Source organism: Myotis davidii, unplaced genomic scaffold (assembly GCF_000327345.1).
Source record: "Myotis davidii unplaced genomic scaffold, ASM32734v1 scaffold142, whole genome shotgun sequence".
Lineage (NCBI taxonomy): Eukaryota > Metazoa > Chordata > Mammalia > Chiroptera > Vespertilionidae > Myotis > Myotis davidii.
Window position 1 is genome coordinate 5,423,440 of NW_006294400.1, and position 5,701 is coordinate 5,429,140.

A 5,701-nucleotide genomic window follows, 5' to 3' on the forward strand; every position below is an offset into this window, starting at 1 on the left:
AAAAATAAAAACCTTGTCCCCCAATTCTGAGTTCACTAATTTGGATCTTATAACCCTCTGTAAACCTATTTATAATAGGTATTTTCCCTTGTGAAGCAAAAAAGTTTTCCTTTTTTTTTTTTTTTACATTCCCTTACCCCGCCCCCCCACCCATATATAGTTCCAAACACATAAATGGCTTTATGAGGCGAATATTTATCACGTATTTAATGAGTAATCTGAGTCCTGGCCTAGTGAGGCTGCACCAGGACATGGTTTATGGCTGATCTGGTTTTAACTCGCTCTAGGCGGTTTTCCCTGGAGTTTTCTGTAAAATCATAAACCTGGAGAGAGAATTTTTGTGGAATTCAGTCACGTGACTTTCTCTTTTGTAAATTGAGAGATTAACTGTGTGACTGAAGAACTGAGAAATTTTTCGTTGTCTTTTTTTTTTTTTTAAGAAAACAAACAGCGGCATTTATGCACCCAGAGGAGCGTGTCCACTCTTAAAGGCGGGCGAATGTCAGTCGCCAAGGTCACCTGCTGGGCTTTTCAGGCAGCATGGCACAGGGTTTGAGAACATGGACTTGGAATCGAGCATCTGAGCCTCTCCCCAGCTGGTCCCTGCACCCGGCGAGCCTAGCTCCCGTCTCCACAGTGGGGCTGGTGACAGTCGCTACCACTTACTGTGGTTGATGTGGTGCGGGCAGTGCCCGAGCCCAGGCCTGGCATACAGGAGGTGCTCAGTAGATGCTGGACGCTCCGGAATTGCTAGTATTATCCCCGTTGGAGGCCTTTTAAGCTAGATTAATAGCACAAGGTGACACTGGATGTAAAAGCCCTGAAATAAGCACACAGCTGATTAACTCAGTCCTCACGACAGGCTCTGAGATGGGCACTAGCATCATTCCCATTTCACAGAGGAGAGGACTGAGGCTGTGAGGTCAAGTTACTCGCTCAAGTCCCACCACCAAGTGTCAAGGCCTGTGCCCCTCCTGACTCCCAGGGACCACCACCCCTGCTGTTTGTGTCCTTCTGCGTGGTTTGGTCTTGCAGCCTGAAGGCTTTTGACTGCTGGTCCTGGGGAGGGAGAGCCTCAGCTGACCCTAACTCTGACCCCTAACTAGTCTGAATGCCTCTTCGTATTGCCTGCTCCAGCAACCCATTTGCAGACAGAATTCTGGTTACATTTCTCCCCTGCCCGAAGCCCTTCATGGTGGGTGAAGGGTAGAAGAAAACTTGTAGTTTCTCTGCAACTCTTCTATAAATGTAAAATTATCTCAGTATAAAAAGTTCAAAAAAACACACACAACACAAAACAAAAATACCCCCAAACCTTTGCTGAGCCTGACCACAGGAATAACGTCACCGTTTTTTATGCCAGTGTAGAACTCTGTGACCCAACCCAGCTGGGAATTTAGAACTTACACACATTAAACAACCAGAAGCTATCTCAGAACCTTTAGATCCAGATGTGGACTGTGAGCTCCAGCTGCAGTGGCACCCGGCATCCGGCAGGCTCCTCGGAATGAGAACAAGGCCTGTGGTCTGGGTGGTGAGTTCCTCACAGCAGCCCAGCGGAGGCTTCTGCCCCTCCTCTCCGAGGCCAGGACTCCCTCTTCTAAGGTTTGTGAGTCAGGCCCCAGGCGGGGAGGTGGGTCCATCTTTTACTTCCGTCCCTCCCAGGTGCTCAGTTCTGTGCTCGGAGGAGACCAGGCCCTCCACACACCACAGCTGCAGCAGTTTATTTTTTAAACCTGCCTTTTATTGAGCAACTACTGTGTGCCAGCTCCATCCTGGGTGCTCTCCACACTCTATCAGCGGTGATCTTTGTCACGCCCAGTAGCTCTCATTCCTGGAGTTTTCTCTTCTCTACTGCTGTCCCCGACCATCATCATCTCATTCCTGGAAGGTGACAGTGGCCTTTCTGTGGGGCTCCTGCCTCCATACTGCAGCCAGCAGTGGCCTTCAGAGGTGCACGTGCCTTCTGGGGTGGCCAGTGAGCCTGGGAATAAAGGAAGGTTCCTTAGCCTGGTTTACGGGTGCTCAGTAATTACTAGCGGTTGGTGATGACGACAAAGACAATGCTGATGGTGATAGTGTCAGTATTAGGGTCCTGCTGTCCCCATGGCTGCCCGCTGAGAGAGGAGAGGAAACTCAAGTGAAATATACAAGGCCTGTGCTGGTTTCATTTCTAGGAAACTTGATTTATTTCTTGACACTTGACCTCAGGCAGCAAGGGCTTGGGAAGAGGCAGAAGGGCAGCGTAACCAAGAGGAATGAAGGCATTGGTCATTTCCCATGGGTTTTCCCTGTAGTTGGAGCCTTGGCCCATCGACGATGGCATCTCTGGGGCCTCTCTTTGTCTCTGGCCTCATCCCGGAGTCTAGGCAGGAGCTCTGGTGAGCCTGGGTGTGTCCATGGGCTGGTCCCCTCCTCTGGAGGTGAAGGCCCTCAGAGAAGCCTGCAGCCCTGTGGGGTTCAGTGCCCGAGGCTACCCAGCTGGCAAGATGGCGCCCTTCTCCTTGCTCCCTGGCCCCCAGCTGGTGTTCGCTTCATTTGTGTCTAGGTTTTACGTTTCCCCCACTGAGCGAGGCTCTGTGTGCCCGGTTCCAGCATCCATCCCTCGGTCCTGTTGTCAGAGATGCTCATGGCATCCAGACTTTTCTCTTTAGAGTGCACATCTCGGTTGGAAGCTGTGCATCGATAGCATGCTGTAATGAAGTAATCACTGCCTGTCTCCCTCACGATTCTTGTTGCTGTTGTGTCCCCAGTAACTACCCTGGTCGCCAGCACATTGTAGGCACCTGGTAGATAGCATCTGGGTGAATGACTAAGGAACCATGTCTGATTCATCTTACTATCAATCTCCCAAGGCCTTGCTCAGAATCACACATCTATTTATGAACTATATCAATATCTTTTGAAAAAAATGGCCTTACCCATCTGAGTTCCAGTTCTTTTTCTTTCTTTTTTTTTTAACTGAGAGCCTTCTCTGGCAGCTTCTACTACCCCTGAAGCTTGGAACCCAGGGCCATCAGTGTCTCTGAGTAACTGTGTTCTCTTGGGAAAGCAAATATACGAAATGAAAAGCCGAGTACCACATGCTAGAAACATATTGCTGAATGTGATCTGAGAAGCAAGGTCTAATTTGGGATTTTATGCTATATTTAGTTTCTTGGGAATGGAATCCTCTTTATAACTTGCAAAGCTATTATTCAGGGTTGGCACAGTCACCCTGAATAGGTGTTTCAGGAGCACCTGGTGAATAAAGCGCGGACTGCCGGTGCTTCATCTGGGGCCCTGCGGCAGATAGAAAAGCAGTTCATCGTCATTGTTCGGGGCCAGATTTGGTTTCTTGGTCCTTGAGATTGAAGGTGTGGAGAACACATGGGAGCCCTGGCCATGCCATTGATCCGCCATGTGACCTTGGACAAATCACTTGGCCCCTGTCTGTGCTTGATTGGTTCTCGGTCAGAGGGGATAGTTAAACTGCAGTGTCTCCTTGGGGTTATTAAGGGAGGATGCCATGTGGTGTAACCATCTATAAAGTGCTGGCTGGGCTGGTGATTAATATTTTTATGCACCAGAGAGATGCAATTCCATTTTTCTTGGTGCTAAGACACAAGATTTTTGGAATCTTCCTTGACTCTCTCTCAGCCGTCACATCCAGTTCATCAGCAAGTCCTGCTCGTTCTACTTTCTGGTATATCCAGAACCCAACCCTTCCTCACCCGCTCACTGCCACTACCCAGGTCCCAGCCGCCTCATCTTTTACCTGGGCTGCTGCAGTCACCTCCTCATCGGCCTCCACCCTTGCCCATGGTCTGTTCTCAACACAGCAGCCAGAATGATCTTTTAAAAATGAAAGTCAAATGATGTCACTTTGCCAAAACCTTCCAGTGGCTCTTCAAAGTAAACACCAAAGCCCTTCGGTGGCCTACAGGCCCTGGGCTGCCCTCCTGTTCCTCTTCTCCTCCCGTCCTCACTCACTCCCGCCCTTGAGTCTCCGCACGGGCCATTCCTTTCCTAGACACCACATGGCCACCTTCATCCAATGTTTGCCTACTCTGATCACTGTGTTTAAAACTGCCATCCCCTACTCCTCCCTCGTTTCCAACCTTCCGATGACCCGTCTTTCTCTGTTTTCCTCCTATAGTACTGATTACTTTCTAGCATACGTATTTTTACCAACTTATTACACTTAATGTTACTGTCTCCCCCGTTTGCATGTAAAGGCCATGGGAGCAGGGATGTATCCCAACGCCTAGAACAATGTCTGACGCCTAGAAGGAGCTCAGTAAGTGCTTGTCCAATGAGCGAATGACTGCTCCTGATTTGAGTCCTGTGCCTCAGTGGGAGACAAAGTTCACGTTAAATTTGGGGATCCACTGGGTATTGGAAAGGAAAGAGAGAGGGAGATGCAGCTTGCGTTGTTCGGGACACACTCTTCTCACGGGTGTGCTGCCTCCTTCAGGCCTTCAGGTCAAGGGCACTTGATTTCACTCCTGAGGCTGAGCACCTTCCTACAGGGTCCATTGGACCAGTTGGTCATGCAAAACAGAGTTTACCGAACTAACATGCATGTATGTGCATGAAACACACACATGCTCTGGAGTAACATGCATTTGATATTTGTGAGTGTGGCATCCACGTAAGTTAGTAAGGAAGAAGACGAGACTCCAGGGGCACATTCACTCTTCCCTCCCGAGGGTGGAGGCGGCCCCAGAAGCAGTGAGCCTGGGGGATTTGGAATGGTCCACCAGTGGATTCGACCTTGTCCACCCAAAGCTAAGCTCAGTGCTCGACACATAGTAGGCTTTCAAGCAAATATCTGTTGAATGAGTAAAGGAGTGATTGATTACTTGAGATCAGTTGCTTATATTTCATCCAAGTATAATTGCCAATGCAGTTCATCATTCATCTAAGCAACCCCATTCTCTGTATTTCCTGAGAAATAATAACTAACGGATTTGACCCTGTTTGCTGTGTGCTAGGCCCTGAGCTGGGTGCTGGAGACATGGCCACATGAGAGACGTTGGCTTTGTCTAGGAGGAGTGCACAGTCTGGGGGCAGGCAGGCGCTGCAGGAACCGTGGTCCTCGTCCCGTTGAGTTGGTGAGAGCCACTGGTGGGGATGTGTTAGCAGGGTTGGTGAACAGTGAACAGGATCAATCCAGTTTGGTGCGGGAGGTGGGAGTCGTTGCCGTCTCCAGAGAGGAAGCAATTTTGGAGTTTCAGTGGGGGAGGGAAAAGGCAAGATCCTAGTTAGACCCCCACGGAAATGCGCCAGGCCCTGGGCTTGGCTGGCCGAGGTGCCATGTTGGAGATGCCCCCTCCCAGCGCGGCGGCCCCCTCCATCCCCTCTGAGCTGGGGGAACCGCGAGCCCCCGCATTCGCTGTGGCACCCCAGCCTCCCTGAACCTCTGGCTCGGCTCTCTTTTCCCAGAAAGGCATTTCATTCTCTGAGATCAGGCAGCCAGGACCCAAGGAGCTGTTTTCCTCCATTGTGCAAGCATGACAAATCATTAATTTTTGATTGATTTGCTTAGAATTATGGGCGCCCCAGCATTCTTTCCGCCGCTGAACAGCTGTATAACAAATGAATATATCAGTGTGCACAAAAGATTGGAGATCTAAGAGAAGCCATTACATTGGCCACCCTCCCCCACCCTCACCCCTTCCGGGGCAGTGAAGGGAGGAAATTTTTACCAGAAATTCCT